This window comes from Echinops telfairi, unplaced genomic scaffold (genome assembly GCF_000313985.2).
Source record: "Echinops telfairi isolate 266 unplaced genomic scaffold, ASM31398v2 ScPeMD7_7469;HRSCAF=8507_1, whole genome shotgun sequence".
Lineage (NCBI taxonomy): Eukaryota > Metazoa > Chordata > Mammalia > Afrosoricida > Tenrecidae > Echinops > Echinops telfairi.
This window is the reverse complement of record NW_022111373.1, coordinates 68,824,800-68,845,240: the sequence shown is the minus strand read 5'-3', so window position 1 is coordinate 68,845,240 and position 20,441 is coordinate 68,824,800. Positions and strand designations below refer to the sequence as shown.

Below are 20,441 nucleotides of genomic sequence, written 5' to 3'. Positions count from 1 at the left end.
TTTACATATGTACATGCCTGCATTTAGACCTCTATAAATGCCTATATGCATCCTAATTCTTTCCTCTATTTCCTTTTACTTTCCTCTTGACAGACTAAGTTTTTAAGCTTATTAGTACGTATACATTTCCAATCCTTGAGGAGTTCGTATATCATAACTTGAGCAGACTCAGTTTTGAGGCATGCTTAGGAAGAAAGGTAGATTATGCACCTACTATGCAAAGCTTTATGTGTACAATCTTATTTAGTAATAGGAAGACAAAGGCTGGCGTCAGACTTCAGTGGACGATGGATGCATAAATAACTATAACCTGTGTGACTTGTGGTATAGTAAGGGTACAAGCCCAAATAAAGAGCAAGCTGAATTTGCCTGGAATGGGGGAGGAAAATATCCCTAAGGAGCTCAATTATCAAGTGAGCCGAGATGGCTGAGGAAACAAGGTGTGAAGGGCATGGCAGGTGGGAGAACAGTTGTGCACAAACGTTTGGCAGTGAGAAGAGCAAGTGGATTGGAGACCAGGGAGTGGTTCCATGCGACTGGCTTGTAGCACATATGAGCTGATTTATTTTTACTTATTTTTAACGTTTATTATTAATTGGAGTTAGTACATATATCATATCATTCCATAGTTCAACCACATGAAGCAGAATTGGACAATTGCTACCACAGTCAGTTTCCAAACATTCTTTTCCTTCCTGGGGTCCTTGACATGGTCTCCCTTTTACTCCCCCTACCAACCACTGTACTCACCCCCCAGAAATCCTTATTCCATTTGCTCTCCCTATAGGTTCATCAATCCTGTGTTTCATATACCAAAACACAGAAAAACATGTGACACAACTTCAAGAGCATGACCTCCAGTGATATAACACCTCTGAGATACACCCTAATATGAACAAACAGAAACAAAACAAAAATACAGAAAATGTTGAAGACCAGATCAGGTCCAGCATGCATCAGAGGGGGAATCAACTGACAACATGTTAACTGTTCAAGTCAGATTTATGTCTTCGATCTTCTCTACTCATCTCTCTGATGCACTCTGTGTAGGAACCACTATCCTCCGATCCCTCCGTTGTGGAGAGAGGGAGTTCACTGGAGGCTTGTTTCCTATGCAATTCCCATGAATGAATCTTGGGCTCTCACTGTCATCTATAGCCTTTTGTAAACCAGATTCTCACAATTTAGGCTCCTTCGACTTTGGATTATATGATTTCCAGTCCTTCAGTGACTGATGCTGGTGTGCTTTTTCCATGTGGACTCAGTTGACATGTCTTGTTTGGAGACAAGCCTTTAGGACCCCAGATGCAGTTTTATCTAATAGCCAGGCACCATCTGATTTCTTTACCACATTTTGGTATAGCACCCATATCTTCTTGGTTCCCTTCCTGAGGGAGAGTATTGAACAGGGCCATGAGGTAAGAACTAATTGTTCTGAAGTTGGAGCTAGGATTTCATGCGAGCCCCCAAACTGTTCCTGGATCTGCTTTTTGTTTTTAATTTATTATTGATTGGGAGTTAATACCAACTGCGATAGCCATGCAAAAGCTGAAATACCTAGGAATAAACCTAACAAAAAACAAAAACTAAAGACCTGTATGAAGAAAATACAGCACATTGCTATAAGAAACCAAAAGGGATCCATATAAATGGAAGAATATCCTGTGTTCATGATCTGAAGACTCAATATTGTGAAAATGTCAATACTCCCTAAAGTAATCTACAAATTCAATGCAATCCGATCCAAATTCCAGCATCATTCTTTAAAGAAATGGAAAAATTGATTACCAATTTCATAGGAGAGGGAAGAAGCCTAGGACAGGCAAAGAACTCCTCATAAAGGAGAACAAAGTAGATTGTCTAGCAATACCTGACCTCAAAACCTACTCCGCAGCCACAGTTGTTAACAAGGCATGATACTGCAAAATGACAGATACATGGACAAATAGATCAGTACAGAAAACCCAGAAATAAAAATATCTGCATCCAGACAATTGATATTTGACAAAGGCCCAAAATGCATAAAATGGGAAACAAATGCCCTCTTCAATAAATTATGCTAGAAAATGTGATCTCCACCTGCAAAAGAATAAAAAAAGACCCTTACCTCACCACCACATGCACAAACACAAACTCAAGGTGGATCAAAGACCTAAATGTAAAACCCAAAACTATCAGGATCATCAGTGAGAAAATTGGGACAAATCTCAGTGTCCTAGTGCAGGGAATACATGAGCTATCAGAGATAACAAACGAAACACACTCTGTGGAAGACAAAATAGATGAATGGGACCTATTAAAAAGAAAACACTTGTGAAAAAATAAATACATAAATAAAAATAAAACACTTGTGTACATCGAAGGACTTCATTAAAAGAGTAAAAAGCCCACAGACTGGGAAAAGATAGTAATGACGTAGCAGACAAAGGACTAATTACTAAAATCTGTAGTATCTTACAAACCTACAACAAGAAAAAAAAACTAATAAATCTCTGAGAAGAGATGATTTCTAAGAGAAGAGATTGGATAGGTGGGTCAGAATTTGGTACAGCAAGCTAAAACATTTGAATGTTATTCTGTAGGTAATGTGGAGCTATTGAAAGTTTATAAGCATGAAAATAATATGATCAGATGTTATGTTTTAGAAAGAAGATGGGGAAAATTAGGGAAAAGGGGCAAAAGGCAATTCACTCCATATCTAGTACATATGTGTTGAGTACTTTGTGCTGTGCCTTGTTCAAGACTGGAGATACAGCACTGGACCAGTACGTTACAATGTCTGATCTGCCTGCACCTTCAAGTGGTCATGGGAGACAAGGCCCAAACAGAAATGTATAGCTGTTCAGGGGGTGATAAACGCTTCAGAGAAAATAAAACAGGAAAAGAAAATAGAGCCAATGTCCGTCATTTTTAATAGGATGACCACTTCCCCCTGTAGAGTGTCACGTCCACTAAGAAGGAGGGGAACCTTTAAGCTCAGACTTGGGGAGAGGAAAGAGCAAATCCTGGGCGTTTCTGTAGGGGTTGTGTTTTAGGTAGAAGGAATGTTGTTGTTGTTTAGTGCCATGGAGGAGGTTCCGATTCATTGTGACCCAATGCACAAAAGCATGAAACACTGCCCGGCAGAACCAAAAAAAAAAAACCAAACTCACTGCCATTGAATCGGTTCTGACTCACAGCGCCTCTGCAGAGGGTTTCTGAGACTGTAACTGTTTATGGAAGGAGAAAGACCGTCTTTCTTCCTCGCAGTGGCTAGTGGTTTTGACCTGGATCTCAGTGCAGTGCATTACCACTGCCCCACCCGGCCCCTGGCAGAAGGTAGAGCTAGTGCAAAGGCCTTAGTATATTCCTTGAGACATATTAGTACAACCCCACCGTGCCACAAAAGAAGGATTTAAGACTAAATCTCCAAAGTTCTATCAAGCACCGAGCAAAAGAAATATTGGTCACCTCTTATATACCATCCTGTATAAAAGTGCTTGAGTTTGACCAGCTCAAAAATATCTTTTTTATAGACCACCAAGGGGCAGGGACTTTTGGACAGGGATCACGAACGTGCATTCTGTTATCCCTCAGGACCAGCAATTGGGAAATTAAAGAGTAAAGTCCACTTGTAAATCAAAGCCAAGAGAAGGTAATTTTTGTTCCTTTGCAGTTCAAACCATTTGTTTCATTTTTAGATGCTCAGACTCTGTACTTGATGACCATATTAAAGGTCACTGGTCTGTAAACCTAAGAGATAAACTGGTTTGGGTGGCCCATGTGGAAATTCTTCAGCAAATAAGCAAGATGAGTGAAATTGAGAATGTGCCTGGCTGATCATGATCTTCCTGGCTATATTGCACACACAAAAGAAAAAATGAAACCAGAATCTGGAATGAGATCATTAGTGTGTACCATTCTGGTCCTGTAGTCAGACCACATAGTTAATGCACCGAACCCACCTTGAAATGCCCCTCAGTCCCAAGAGAACAAAGTGCTAGGGAAAAAGAAGGGGGAGGAGAGGATGCTGAGAAATCCACAATGCTGTCAATGTCACGATCCATCCTGTACAGCAGAATACAGTTAATAGGGAAAGTCCTTTAGTGCTTGTTCAGCTGCCTGCCACCCAACTCTGAGGCAGAAAAGCAAGGAGGAAATAGATGTATCATTATAAAAGGTATCAATAATAAATCACAGGAATGCCTTATATATACTATTTCTTGTATTTATTTGCAGTCTCAATCTTTCGTGTTGCATATTTGACCAGGCAATGCCTCAAAAATAATGTAGGCACATTCTTAAATAATTTTTAACACGATAAATAATTAAATAAGTAATTGAATCAACGTAAGTTAAAAAACACTGAAGACAGGAGTTTTAAGTTCTAAGAAAGGAGGAGTAATCTTGTTCCTGTGGCTGCTGTTTAAGGGATTGCAGAGTCCGTTCCGGCACATGTGATCCCAAGCTCAACAGAGCCAACGCGACCGGGTCCTATGTTGCCCTTACAACGGTTACTGTGTTTCAGTCAGTAAAATCCTTCGTTTGTGTAAGTAGAGGCTTGGGTTTTCCTTCCGTTCTTTCAGCTTGAGAAATGCGGGTGTGTTTTTCCCTGTTGGTTTTCCAACGCCAGGCCTGTGCACATTTCATGATAACGCCAGATCCTCGCCCAGCGCTGCCTTTAGAAATGTTCTGTTCAGCGCCTTTGCTTCATCATTTCTTCAGGTCACTTTCGTTTCTTTACATCCAAGAGCAAGTTTGATGGTCTGTTCTGACATATATTTTGGTTTTGTTTCCTGTCTTAAAAAAATGGATCTTTTGGTTTCTTCACTTATGCTATCATTCAGGTCCTTCTACAACTAAGCCGGTCTTCAGTCATTAATGTATCGTGCATCAAACCAAACGGTCTCTAAACTCAAGCGGAATAGACTCAAGGTTGAGTTTGTGCACTCCTGGGTTGACTTTCATTTTTTTCCACTTTCATCTGAACTCCCATACGAACAACTTATGGTCGGTTCCACAGTTGGCCCCTGGCCTTGTTTTGACTTCTCTATTGTCTCTTCACAGAGATATGATCAGTTTGATTCCTATGTATTCTGTCTGGCAAGGTCTACACGTAGAGTCACCATTTATGTTGTTGTGAAAAAGTGCTTCCAAAGTATAGATCGTTGGTCTTGAGAAATTCTTTCGTAGGTTCTCCTGTGTTGTTTCGTCATCAAGGACCCTTCTTTGTTTCCAGTTTTTGAGGTCTAATCACCAAGCATTATCTCTGTGCCTTGATTTCATGTTTGACAAATTTCAGACTGTACAAGTTGGTAAAAGTCTTCAGTTTCCTCATTTTTGTGGTATGAGCAGCTCATTAATGCATAAAATATTGATCTTTATGTGTTCCATTACATTTGTGAGGACTTCCAATTTTCCTGGATTCATCTTTTGTAATTTCCACATTCTGGTTATTAATAGGTGTTTGTTGCTGTTTCTTCTAATTTTGAGCGACGCCACACCTGCACATAAAGGCCCTGAAACTTTTGTTCTTTCCACGTCACCAAGGCGGACTGTGCTTTGAGGCGGCAACTCTTCCCAGTACTATTTTGAGTGCTTTCCAACCTGGCGGACTCATCTTATGGCACCGTCACTAACAATCTTTGCTGCTAGTCGTGGATTTCCAGTAGCGTATTTTTTTTTTAACTCGAAGGTAATTTATTGACAGAAAATAATTTGAGGAGTCCTGTTCACAGCCGGTGACCACGGCGACCCCTTTCCTGCGAGTGCTGTCGGAGGGGATGGGGGTGACATCCCTAATCCGCCCGATCTTCATCCCTGAGTGGGCAAGGGCTGGGAGCGCAGACTGGGCCCCAGGGCCAGGGGTCTTGGTCCAGTTTCCTCCAGTGGCTCGGAGTTTGATGTGTAGGGCCGTGATGGCGGCGTAGGGCGAAGATTCATCTCGATCAGCCTTCACCTTCATCCCACCAGTCACTTGACAGATGGTTTCCTTGCCAGAGAGGTCAGGGACATGGACAAAAGGGTCATTGAAGGAGGCCAAAAATGTGGCAGACACTGAAGACATTCTCTCCTTCAGCCACCGGAGGGCCGAGGCTGATGGCCTGCTCTTCCTTCTTTTCCTTTCCCTTGCGAGGTGCCATGTCTGCGTCTTCTCTAGACTCCGCCACCGGAAAGAGGTTGGGATTAGGCGGAGCAACAGATCACCTCCAGTAGCGTATTTTTCAGATTTGGATTGCCTCTCCGTCTCCTGGTCTGCCTTAGTCTGGAAGCACTGCTGAAACCTGTTCATCCTGGATGGCTCGTGGTATTTTAAGTACCAGTGGCATAACGTCAAGCATCACGCAGTGTGTAAGCCACAAGAGTACAACACAATGATAGATGTGTGGTGGAATAATTCAACGAACCGTTGTCAAACATTTATTTAAAGGTCAAACATTTATTTAAACATCTTTTATGTGCAACACACTGACTGGGCAAGAGACTGAAGAAAATGGAAATTAGGTAAAATCGAGTGCCTGTCCCACGGGACCAGAAGGAGCTAAAGTAAACAATGATAGTACGACTTATCAGAATATACTCAAGACACTAAGGGTTCAAAGAAAGGAGAGAAGACAAAGACTTGAAACAAAAGCAGCATTTGACGTGGGGCGACCTTGATGGGCAGTAGGATTTCAATAGGCAGAAATGGCTGTGGGATTGAATCGGGTGGGTAAAGCAATTGAGGTAATATGAGAAGAGAGGGCCACTTTTGTTGGAGCATGGCATCTATCTGTGAAGTTAGGCGGACGATAGCTGGAAGATGGGTTGGGTTTGCCTGTCAGCCTGAGGAGTCTGGACTAGATATAGTCAGCTGCGGAGTTCCGTCAAAGTTCATGTGACAAGCGCTGATACAACACCATTGTAATTCTGTGCTGATGCTCAAATTTGTACTCAATTACAAGAGCCTACAGAAAGGGTAAGAGTGGATCTCCAGACCTTGTGAGAGAGATTGGTTCTGCACTAAAGATTTACTTAGAGGATCAGGCTCAGTAGAGCACATTTGCCCACTGAGGGGCAGTACAGCTGGTGAGGGTTGCTTCTATGTCCTGGCTAGTTAGATATTGTTTGAGTTCCTGAATAGTTTTCAGAACTGAAGAAAGATCATCATCCACAAATATTTGTTGCTTGACTAGAAGATAAGCAGCGGCATTTTGTTCTGTTCTTGATGGGTGGTAAGGTTGCAGTCACAGCCAGAGGCCAAATAAAAGCTTGAACTCAACACAGATTTCTAGAGATGATGTACCCACAAGATAGACCATGACTCATTGCCTTTGCGATACCTCATAAAAAACATTTCTTCAGCTCTTTTTTATTTTTGGACACCAAAGCTTGTTAGTAGATACCTCATAAATGTTGAATATATATATATATACTTTCCTATATATTATATATATTCTTATATATATATATACTTTTCTTCTGGGGGGGGGAATTATATATATATATAATATATAATTATATATATATAATATATAGGAAATTATATATATATAATTTCCCCCCCAGAAGAAAAGAAAGACAGCTACTGATGATGTTTAAGTACCACCAAACAACTCACAGGATTTGCTTTCTTCATGTTGAGGGATATAATCATGGTTTTTCGGAATATCCCACTCAATTAGCCTCATCTCATCTTGTTTCTAGGTAGTTATTTTTTTCTACTCAGTTTTTAACATCTTGCCTAGGGTTAAAAGCTAGCCAGTGCCCGTGCAACAATTGATCTCAATTTCCATAAATACTTAACTATAAGCTGAGTTTTTCAGCATATTTTTAATGCAGCTTTTGTGGTAAAATTAGATACCTCGGTGGATATTCGGGTAGGTTTATACTCGAGTATATATGGTACTCTGGAGTAGCAGAGATAGAAGAAGAATCAGCAATAGAAAACAGCAATGGAATCTGTGTGGTTGCCCCCATGAATAATTGCCTCATGTTTCCATGAGGCCAACAAAACTGGATGGTTAATGTTGGCTGGCTAATTTGGAAAAAGATAAAGTGAATGCTTTCATAACTTGAAGAATATAATTCAGCATCATTGAACTCTACATGTATAAATTGTTGAAATGGTATTTGTTGTGCATATTTCCACCAAAGTAAAACACATAAAAACCAACAGCAACAAAACATCAAATTAATAACCTAACCTAAGACAATCTTGAGTAAGCAGCTTCATGAATCCATCAGTTTCTCCACCAGAATTTTGGAAACCCTGACTCAGTTCTGCAGTATGGTCTTAGAGTTACTAAAGCATGCCATTTTGTCTCAACCTTCCATTCATGCCTGCCCTCTGTATTATATCCAACCACCAATTGGTCTCCACCCTTCAGCTTGGCTCCACTCTCTACCTAATACCCACCCTTCCTTTTGTATCCACTTACCATCTCGTCTGCACTCTCCATTTTGTACACACACATTTCTCTCAACCTTCCATCTGTGTGTCCATTTTTCATCTGTACCTACTCTGCATCTTGTATCCACCGAGCACTTTTTCTCCACCTTTCTCCATTCATCTTGTACTCAACTTCCATTTTACATGCCCATCCTTCGTCTTATCTCTACCTCCATCTTATCTCTCTTTTATCTTGTTTCCTACTGGTAGTCTCTACCATTCCATGCTCCATCTTATCTCTGTCTTCCATTATATTTACACACTTCAACTTGTTTCCATCTTTCATCTTGTCTCCACTCATCATTTCACCTGCCTCCTCCATTGAGTTTCTACTGTTCATCCATTTACCATCCTACAGACTCCATTCTGTACCCACCCTCCACCTTGACTCACACCTCCATCCAGTCACCACTTGTATTCATCTTTCATTTTATCTCTAGCCTTCACCTTGCATGCATGCTATAATTTGCCTCTGTGTTAGGTCTGGTTGACTAGAGAAATAAATCCAGGGACACTCAAATATGTGTAAGAAAGAGCTTTATATTAAGAAATAATTGTATATGAAGAAAATTACCAGCCCAGTCCAGATCAAGTCTGTAAGTTCGATCCTAGTCCATAAGCCCCTCTTCAGAGTCCCACAGGCACATAGAATGATAAGGAATACAGGAGGATCACAGGCTGGTGGATGCAGTCATGTGAATGCAATGGCAGTAGTTCTGGCAGCAATCAAGGTCAGCCAGCAAGAAGGTGAAGGCAGAGAAAGAGAGAGGGAGGTTCCCAGGGCTCTCCTTATGAGAAGGCCACTCCCCAAAGGAGGCATGATCAGGCCTCCTGAAACCCACCTCTATACATTTATATATCTTCAAATTGACACAAAATTATCTAATTACACAGCCTCCAGCCTCCATCTTGACAACAGTACCAAACAACAACACCAGCTGTTCTAATATAAAAATTTAACAGTACTTAAAAAGGTTCCTTAACATTAGACTTTATAAAAGACAAAAAATCTTAATGAAGAATGACTGAACCCTTCAATTGTTATGAGACCTAAAACAGTAGTAGGCCAGTGAACCAAAAATATTTCTAAAGCCTCAGATTCTGAAAATAGCAATAACATAAAGCATAATGCATACTCATTGTATAATATTTTGATGTAGAGGCAAGACCTTCTGTTTTTAAAGTAGGGACCTAGAATCTTCTTTTCATAAATCACATTCCAAAATGAACTTCTTTCTAGTTTCAACTCACTTGAAGTAAAGCAGGCCTTTTTGAGGCAATCTTAGTTCAGAGCCTGATGATATTTTTATGAACCCCTTTCCATTGTTTTAAACTTGTTTTGTCCACACTTATTGGATATATATAAAACAGTACTTAAAATGGTTCTTCAAATAATCCCAAATCACTATATTAGAAGATTTTCCAAAGGCATTAAGCTTAATTTTCAGAATGACGATTATATTTTAGTTTTTAGTTTGTTGATTTTCATAACATTTAGTTAAAGTATGCTTAATTTCTTAAATTAAAATACTTCCATCACAAGTCTAATTAACTCAAACAGTGTTGGGAGCAAATAAAACCGACTCTCAATTTGTAAACCGCGGCAGAAGCTGGAGCAGAAGACTTTGGGTGTGTGGGAGAGTAGTTACTGCCCTCAAGTGCTCAGCATGCTGAGAGTATCAGAAACCTCCACTCAAAGCAAAGGAAAGGGAGTACATCTATGAACTCCATTCATAGAGAAACAAATTCACAAACATGTATATGTGTATAAGAAAAACCTTTATATACAAGAGCAATTGAATATTGAGAAAACATCCCAGCCCAGTCCAGATCAAACCCATAAGTCTGATATTACCCCATATGTTCAATAGCGATCTATAAATTCCTCTTCAGACTCACCTGACACATGCAATGATGCTGAGTGCGGGAAATTCAGAGGCCAGTGAGTGGAAGTCTTGTGGATCCAGTGGCAGTAGAAGCATCTCAGCTCTGGGATGAGTCTCCATGTGGCTCCTCCAGCTCCAGGACTCTGGCTGTATCAGTGTGGCTCCATCAGGCCCATTGTCAATAATATCTCGCAGGGAGTAAGCATGTGTCCCTCATCCAGGGAGCTATTTATCTCTTTAGTGCCTCCAAATGAGGTCATCAAACTACAACCCAATTAGCAAGCTAAACTCCACCCCTTTACTCGTAATAGTCTCAAATTGACAACAGATTATGTAGCTACCACAATCTATTAATTAGTAAATTAGTTAAAGAGGTCACACAGACAGCTTTTACTGTATCAACTACCCAGAATATTCAGTGTGATTCTGGTTTACAATTATTAAAGTGCTAGTTAAACACACAAACATGCATGCAACTACAAGGAAAAAATAGTTTTATTTGGAGTGGATAAATGAACAGTTGATTGTGGCCCTGCTTAAAGCATCCTTTTCATTGTTAATGGATATTCTTATGTGTTCTACCTGTATCAGAACTTTTCTATTAGTTGCAGAATTTTAAAATATTTCAGCAAGGTATAGGTGATACAGTTCTTACAGGCTAATTATAAAAATTCATGAAATAATGCATTTACATGCACATGATTTGGAATCCGCTTAATGGCAACTGGTTTATTGGTTTAATGCTCAGTAGAGAACCGATGAAATTTAACCTTTTCTATCCACGTACCTTTTGAGTATCATTACTCAAAGTTAAAGGATTTTTACAGGCAAAATATTGAAAAATTCTGGAAGCACCAAAATAAGGTAAAAGGAATACATAGGCTCATTATAATAACAATAATAAAAAAGAACGATGTTTAATCATTTAAGAGGGCAGCATATAATCAAGAACCTATGGTATTGAAGACAGAAGTCCAAGCTGCACTGAAGATATTGTCGAAAAACAAGGCTCTAGGGATGGACAGAACCCCAATGGAAATGTTTTGTGCCCATTCCAAAGAAAGGTGACCCAATGGAACGTGGAATTAATTAGACAATTAATTAGACAATATCATTGATATCACATGTAACATTTTGAGGATCATTCAAAAATAGTTGAAGCACTGCACAAACAGGGAGCTGCCATGAAGTCAAGCCAGCTTCAAAAGAGGACGTGGAATATGGGTGATCCTGGCTGATGTCTGAGGAATCTTGGCTGAAAACAGAATGCCACTTCTGTTCACCTGTGTCTCATTGACTATAAAAAAGACATTCAACTGTGTGGATCATAACAAAATATAGACAATATTATGAAGAATGAGAATCCAGAACACTATTGTGCTCCTACAGAATCTATATGTAGAATAAGAGGCAGTCCTTCAAACAGAAAATGCATGGTTTCGAATCAGAAGGGGTGGGTATTAGGGTTGTATCTTTTCATCATCCATATTCGATCTGCCAGATGACCAAATAACCCAAGAAACTAGGCTACATAAAGAAGAATTCAGCATAAGACTTGGAAGAAATCTCAATTACAACCTGCAATATGTGTGCTTGCTGAAATTGATGAGGACTTGAAGTACTTGCTGGTCAAATCTGGCAAAAGATCAAAGACAGTTGGCTTCAGTATGCAGTACAACTAAATGCAAAGAAAACAAAAATCATCACAAGTGGTCAAATAAAAAACCATCATGATAAGTGGGTAAAATATTTAAGTTGTCAAGAATTTCCTTTTACTTGGATCCACAACCAACGTTCATGGAAACATCAGTCAGGAAATCAAGTGATGCATTGTCTTGAGAACATGAACTGCAAAAGACCTCTTGAGAGCATTAACGAGCGAAGATGTCACTTTGTGCCCCAAGTGTGTCTAACCACATCATTGTACTTTCAATCTCTTCGTATGGACACGAAAGCTGGGCAACAAGTAAGGAAGACTGGAGAAAATTTAAATTATGGCATTGGCAAGCAATATTTAAAGTCTCATGGGCTGCAGAAGAATATTGAATGTACCACAGGCTGCAAGAAGAACAACACACCTGTCCTGGAGGAAGGACAGTTAGAATGCTCCTTGGAAAAGGACATTATGCCTGGTAAAGTAAAGGGTCCGTGAAAAAGAGGAAGACCTTCAAAGAGATGGATTGACAGAGGGGCTCTAACAATGGCTCACATATAAAAACAAGCCTGAGAATGGCGCAAGACCAGGGAGTGCTTGGGTCTGTTGTAGGGGCCATGCTGGCATCACATCTATGGCACTAACAACAACCAGTCCCAAACCAAAGCCACCACCATTGGGTCAGTGCCAAGTCATAGTTACCCAATAGGACAGGGTAGAATGGCCCCTATAGATTTCTGAGATTGTAACTCATTAGGAGAGTAGGGTGGCCAGTGGTTTCAAGCTGCTGACCTTGCAGTTAGCAGCCCAACTCATTACCACTATGTCACCAGGGCTCCTTTAACAGCAACAATATCCATTTCCTGTTGGAGTTAAATGACCCAAAGTTCAGAGACTAAATACAAAGTCTTCATTAAAAATATGTTGACCAACTTGAAGGGATTCCAACTTGAAGTTGTTCCAAATTTGGAAAAAGGAGTGTCAAAATGAATAATGATAGAAATGTATTTTATTGCTTTCTAATTCTATGAATTCATACAAATAGAGATAAATTTAAAGAGGAGAAGGAGAAATAAAACACTTCTTTATAAAGTAATACTAAGTAATACATGTAGAAGGAAAAATAGAAAGTCATCATTTTACAACCACCATCTAAGAGCTTATTCAGTCAAAAATCGTTGAGGAATGCTAAAACCATTGAGAGAAAGAACACTTTTACCTGCCCCTTGGAACCCGGATTTATTAGAATGGGAAAATGTACTTTTAACAATGAAGATGCCTTCATCAACTGGCCAAATGTAGCAACACCAGTGAATTGTCAACTAATATCATAATCCCTGTGTTCATGCACACAATGTCATCTAGGTGGCATTCCTGACTACTGCCCCTCTCCATCATTTGACCTCATTCTAATCATGAAAACACAACCGAACCAATACAAGCTGAGGAATATTCTGCCAAACACTATGACATTATCATTAATCACCAACCAGTTACCTCGAAGTTGGCTAACTCATGACAAGTGTGTCAGAGTAGAACTATATTTCCCATGGTGTTTTCACTATGGCTGATTAAAAAAAATCATTTTATTAGGTGTTCATACAGCTCTTATCACAATCCATTCATCCATTGTGCCAAGCACATTTGTGCACTTGTTGCCATAATCATTTTCAAAACATTTTCTTTCTACTTGAGCCCTTGGTATCAGCTTCTCATTTGTCCCCTCCCTCTCCCACTCTCCCTCCCTCGTGAACCCTTGATAATTTATAAATTATTATTATTTTTTCATGTCTTACACTGACCGTTGTCTCCCTTCACCCTGATTTTTAAAAAAACACTCTTTTATTGGGACATAATCTACATATCTTACAATTCAACCATTCAATAGCATCAAGAAGAGTTGTACAATCATCACCACAATCAATTTTAGAACATTTTCTTTCTTCATGTTCTCCTTGTTATTAGCTCCCCATTTCCTCTCAACCTGCACTGCCATGTCCCAAGAAACCATTAATCCAGTTACTGTCTTCATAGATTCATGCTCCCTGGATTTCATATACCAAAAACATACAAACACACACACACACACAACTAACAACCAAAAAAATGCTAACAAGAATAACAAAATAAAATAGAGAAAAACCTCAATCAAGAGGAAAGCAGAAGATATTAAAAACTAGAAGAACTTTAAAATGGGTCAAAAGGAGATCCAATGATGAGACATTAAATTTTAACCTAATTGCATCTGCTATCTCATCCCTTGGTTACGTTCAGAGGGGATTCACTAAAGGCTTAATCCAATATCTTTTCCCTTGACTTTTTTTTTAAGCTGATGTAACTCTTAAATGGGTCAAAGGGGGAATCAAATAAGGTGTTATCTTTTAACCTAACTATACCTGCTATAAACTAACTAACTCGCTGCCCTCACGTCAATAGTGAATGGTAGTGCCCCAACTCTGGCTTCTCCAGAGTGTAACTGTTTACGAAAGTGGAAAGACCAGTCTTTCTCCCACGGAGCTGCTGGTGGTTTCAAAATGCTGACCTTGCAGGTCACAGCCTAGTCTACTATAATCATCTCTAGCATACTTTCTGTCTGGAGGATGGTCAGAGGGAGTTCACAGGAGACCTCATGTATGCGGGGATCCTGCAATTGGATTTTTTTTTGACTCTCGCTGTTATCCACAGCCTTCGGCAAATCGGGTATTCACAATTGAAGCACTAATACCATTCCACCTTTCAGATTAGGATTTTATTATTTACAGTCCTCAAGGGCTGAGTTGTAGAAGAAGCGTGTCAGGGCTTCCTGTGGAGGTGTCTCATTGGATGAATGTCAAACTCACAATATTGGTTAGTGACCAGTGCAGTTAACCATTTTACCCCCTATGTTGATTTCTCATTAACAACAAAATAGTATATTACTGTGACCAAAGAAAAAGAAAGGCTGGGAACGGAACTAGCTTAAAAGAGACTAAAGATATTACTGGAAAATTTGGAATATGGCTTATATATTATATAATATTATCACATCAGTGTTATATTTCCAGTCTTTGATGGCTATGCAAAAAAAATCATTATTCTTAGGAGTGAGATGTCAGCAATATTATGGTAGTAATAATAATAAGTATTTTTATTATTACAAAATTAATTATTACAAAATAATAATTTATTTATTTTCAAAATAAAGCTATAGGAAGTAAAGAGTCTCTATACTTCTTCTAAATTTACAATTACACCGACCGTGAGAGCTGGGCTGTTCTGTGTAGGGCTGGCAAAATGGCCTTCCACCTGGTTATTCAGAAATGGATTTATTTTGTGACATGCAATCACTCCTACAGTCACCACTTGCATGACTGAGGATGTCCTTGTGCAGTGTGAGATCGAGCAGCTTCAGCAGACTGAAAGTAGTTATGTGCAGATCTTAAGGAAACTCCGTGATTGAAGAACAAATAGCAAAGAGCTAAGGTCCTGAAAGGGCCTCGAGTGTACTTGCTCGAATCCCACTAACCACGTGGAGTATTAAACCAGTCACCAGGGTACCCTTTGCAGAATATCAACTTAAATACAACCTTATGGAGAAAGTTAAGAAATATAAACAGGCCAAAGAGCTGAAATGAGAATTACCAGAGAAAATCAGGTAAATGGCAATCATGTGATACACGTCACCACTGAGCCAATTAAAATATAAAAGTTCAGCAAAAGGTCTCTGATTCCAGAGGCCAGAAGGCCAAATGGAGCAAGAGCTTATTCAGCTGGAAGTTTCCCAGTGGAGAGTCCATTGAGCAAGAGCAAGAGGGTCAGTTGGCCCCTCACCAAATAGAATAACAAGGTGTAACTCTTGTGCATATAATAGGATTTTACCACCGAGGAAAATTTGGTCTCTATTAAAGAGAGAGTAGGTGTTTTTTATACTCATTTAACAAGTAAATGGTCCTGGCCAGCAAAAGCTATGGAAGAGAATATAACAAAAAGAGTCCCAACATGAGAAGCTAGGAGGGAGTACCCCAAATTAACAGATCGGAGAGCACACACAAGGAGAAGACATAACAGACTGCTCAAGGCAGACGTTATGCCTACAGGGTTGAAGAAGACACATCTAATTCTTCATCTCTACGTCTAGTGAGAATGGTCTTATTTGCTTGAGCCCAATTTTAGTTGTCTGCAATGAGAAGATATTTTGAACTAAAAGTCAGTGTTGGCAGAAATGTAGAAACTAAAAGGCCAAATTAGACAGGCCATAGGAATTAATGAGCCTAGAGCTGTTTTCCCACATAGTTATTATACATGGAATTTCTGATTGTTGAACCAGGAATCACAAACATTCAAAGTGTGAACTATTTCAAATACCCAAAAATATAGGAGAAGAGATGTTTGCTTAGTGGGCATTGCATTTCTGTTGACAGTGGTGGGGTAACCAAGGAAATGATAGCAAGAATGGACATACAACTTTTAGAATGACCCAACATGACTGAGTAGAACTGCCCCTCTGGATTTCCGTGACTATCACATTTTATAGGAGTAGAAAGCCTTGCCATTCTCTGAATGGGTGGAAATGTGCAACTAGTGTGTATAAAACTCTAATGAGAATACTGGTCAGTTTTCTATCCCACCAGGTTTAAAATTAGCCATCTCAGAAGCAGAAACACTACCATCATGATAGACTATCCAGGAGTGGAGAAAATCCTTTAGGCCCTGAAATTTCTGTCTCCTGAACTGCCTCATTCCAGAAGAAAAGAGGGTTGTGAACCAGAGAAGTGGTGGAGAAGCTGGAATGTCATTATCCCATTATAAATCATCTTTTTTGAGATTAGTTAATAACATGGCGTAGTGCTAAAAAGAAAAAGCAACAAATTTGTACATATGACAGGCTCCCAATTTTAAAAGTATGAAGAATGCAAAATCAAGTGTGAGCAAGCCCAACCAAGGACCATGATTGGAAAGCAACGTACAATATGTTACTGAGGTAACCTCTCAATGATGAAACTCTATCAGACAACAAACCATATTGTTGAGAATGAGAGGGATCAAAGCAGAGACCCAAAGCCCATCTATAGACAATGGCACATTTTATTTTATTCTTCCTATTTTTTGAATTTAAAAACTTTACTACAATAAAATGTAGCTTTTATAATGAGAAATATAATATATATAATTATAAATATTATATATTTTTATAATGATGTTTTAGTCTGGACAAACTAGGGAAACAAATCCACAGAAACTCATATGTATAAGAGAGAGATTTATATAAAGGGTAAGTGTACATTAAGAAAGCATCCCAACCCAGTGTTGCCCAAGCCCATGAGTCCAACATTAGCCTATATGTCTGACACCAATCTACAAATCCTCCTCAATCTCATAAAACACATGCAATGCCAACTGCAGGAGGAAAGCTGAATCAGTAAACGTGTAAGCATCTCAGTGCTAGCAGGCGTCTCCACACGGCTGCTCCAGCACCCAGGGCTGCATTGGGGTAAGGTCTATGTGGCTTCTCAGGGATGTCTTGCAGGAAGTGAACCTTGCCAGCTGAAGCAGGGAACTGGCTAAGGCAGCTGCACCCTGGTCCAACCAACAGAAAGCAAAAGACCCGAGAACTAGAAAGGCGAGGCTCACCAAGCCATTTAACTCTTCGCTCTTCAATTGATCCCATATGTGTTTATCGGCCAGGTTGGCACAATAAACCTTAACTATCTAAAATGAGAAATAATATATATATATATATATATATATGTATATATATGTATAATCTACGGTACATCAAAGATTCAAAGAAGCAGTTCCCTCTACTAATATTGACTCGTTATTTTAACCTAATCTCCTAAGTAACATTTATGAAATCCTGGTTTTCCTAGAGGCCATTTTTAATGCAAAATTTCAAAAATTGCATGTTGTTGTTATTATTAGGTACCATTGAATAATTTCCATTTCATAGCAATCCTATGTACAACGGAATGAAGCATTGCCTGGTCCTAGAACATCCTCACAGTGGTTGCTATATTGCAGCCCATTATGGCAACACTGTGACAAATCCATCTCATTGAGAATCTTCCTCTTTTTTCTTCCTCCTCTATTTTGCCAACCATGATATTCTTGTCCAGGGACTCGTCCATCCTGATGACAGATTCAAAGGATATGAGGTGAAGTCTTGCCACTCTTGCTTCCAAAGAGCCTTCTGGCTCCACTTCCTCCACAACAAACGTGTTCGTTCTTCTGGCCATCCACGGCACTTTCAATCTTCTTGAGCAACTCCATCATTTACATTCAGCCTTTCTGTTTCCTTATCCAGCTGCTGAATGCATGGGCTTGAGCCACCACAGTATGAGTAGCCCACTTTGGGAAGATTATGATTATCCTTTCACTGGCTTCAGAATCAATCATATTCTTATTGAAAGGGTAGGTTCCTGAGTCCCACCAGAGACATATTGGGAATCAATATTTGGGGAAGAGGGTCTGGAAGCGTGCCTTTTAAATAGGTTCTCCAGGAATTCTTAAGTAGCTGAAAGATGAAGAATGATTGCATTATGTGTTCCCTTCGAGGTAAAGCAATGATCAAGGATTCATTGAACCCGAGGTAAAGAATTGAACAAGAATTTGTTGTTAGTTGCCTTCCGTTCAGCTTTGACTCATGGCAACCCCACCTACAGCATTACCCGAAGGTACTGTTACCTGATCTTGAAGGAAAGTTACCTGATCTTGGTCTCACCTTCACCATCATTGGCATGCTTGAGTCCAGGGTCTTCAGTGCAGATTGGGCTTCTTCCTCCATTGCCATCATTTCTTGATTATAGGCTACTTCCTTAAATGATTGAACATCAATCAATTTGAAGGCACAATGATCCTGCACATTCTTTCCATCTTTTATTTCGGTGCTTCTAGCATTATTCAATATTCTACCCATAGAATCTTGCAATGTTGAGTCCTTGCATTCACAAAGTATGGATGTGAGTAGAGAGGGATTCACTTCACCAGCTCTCTACCGAGCACTAAACTATCAACCAGTTGTCACTGAGTGGATACCAGCTCATGGGTTTGAGCTTCTGTGTATTTTGTGTCTTTTTCAATGTTGGAGGCTCATATTCCAGCACTATGTCAATCAATCCACTCTTGTTATCTATAGAGTTTTCATCAGCTAATTTGGGGAAGTAGATTGCCAGGACTTTCTTCATTGTCTTTGTCTGGAAGCTGTGCTCAAACCTGTCAATCATAAGTGACTCTTCTGGTACTTGAAATTCTCACATAGTTTCCAGTCTCATAGCAATATGGAAGCCATCATAATAGCACAAACTGATAGAGGGTTAGTGGTTAGCAAGATAACTGGGATGCTATCCAGAACACAAGGCCCTGGCAGGATACAGTTTGTGGAGAGGGCTAGCGATAACCTGGGTAATGGTGGAGGGGGAGAAATAAATATTGCAAAGTAAATGTAACCCTTAGGTTTTTTTTTTGGAACAAGGACAAAATTGTTAAAGAAAAAAGAACAAAGTTATTTCGCTGTCTTCTACTTCAGTGATGGTTTTTACAGCTGATAACCTTTATCAGAAAGTGCATTAATGCCATAGCAGTGTATGGCCGTTGGGAGTGAGGTTGGAGTGATGGGCCTGCAAAGGTGGGAACCAAAAGCTGCCCCAAATCAGAATTCTACAGAGAAGGCAGTTGCTGGGGCTGAAGAGCAGTAGACCTGGTATAAGGGAACAAAGTAAAAATGAACTCTTAAAAAAAATTTTTTTTTCAACTTAGAGGAAAACCCAGAAGTCAGCTTCCCAGTATGAGTCAGAGATGCAGGCTGATACAACCTGCAGGAACTAAACAAACAAAGTCATCAATTTTCTCCTGGAAATAGTTGCTAAGTCACTAGTACTGAGTCAATTCCTACTCACAGCGAGCCTCCATATAGCATTTCCAAGACTCTAAATCTGTACAGCAGGCAGCTGGTAGGCTTGAACTACCCACCTGGAGGTTAGTAGCCCAAGCCTAACTCACAGAGAGAATAGCTGCTAGAAGAGCCTTTCCATAGGGAGAGGCTTGCTTTTGTGGGAAGATGTGTTAATAAGCCTTTGGAGGTGGGGACACCTGAGGGGGCAAAAGACCTGGAAAGCAGCATCAGGGTCTGGTTTTCCGCGGGAAAAGTAAGTTCCTTTGCACAATAAGGGGAAGCATGGGAAAAGAGTCTGAGGAGGAGGGCTATCTGGTGGCTGCAAGTGTGGAAATGCTGCATGAGATGATGTCTAATGGGAGTGTCTCTCTTAAGGTGTGATTTCCAAACCTCAAACCAAACCAACCCCCTGCCATGGAGTTGATTCTGACTCAGAAGGCCCTATGTAGGGTTTTGAGCGCTGTAAATCTTTATGGGAGCAGACAGACTCAACTTTCTCCCAAGGAGAGATTGGTGGGTTTGAATATTGAGATAGTTTATTGTGCCAGCCTGGCTGATAAACACAAGTGGGATTAACTGAAGGGCAGAGAGATAAATGGCTTGGTGAGCCTTGCCTTTCTT

At 39.9% G+C, this 20,441-nt stretch overlaps 1 pseudogene; it reads right to left on the bottom strand.

Annotated features, from left to right (window-relative positions):
* Nucleotides 1–5,614: 5,614 nt before the first annotated feature.
* On the bottom strand, nucleotides 5,615–6,129 carry LOC101644033 (annotated as a pseudogene).
* Between the last annotated feature and the right edge of the window lie 14,312 nt (nucleotides 6,130–20,441).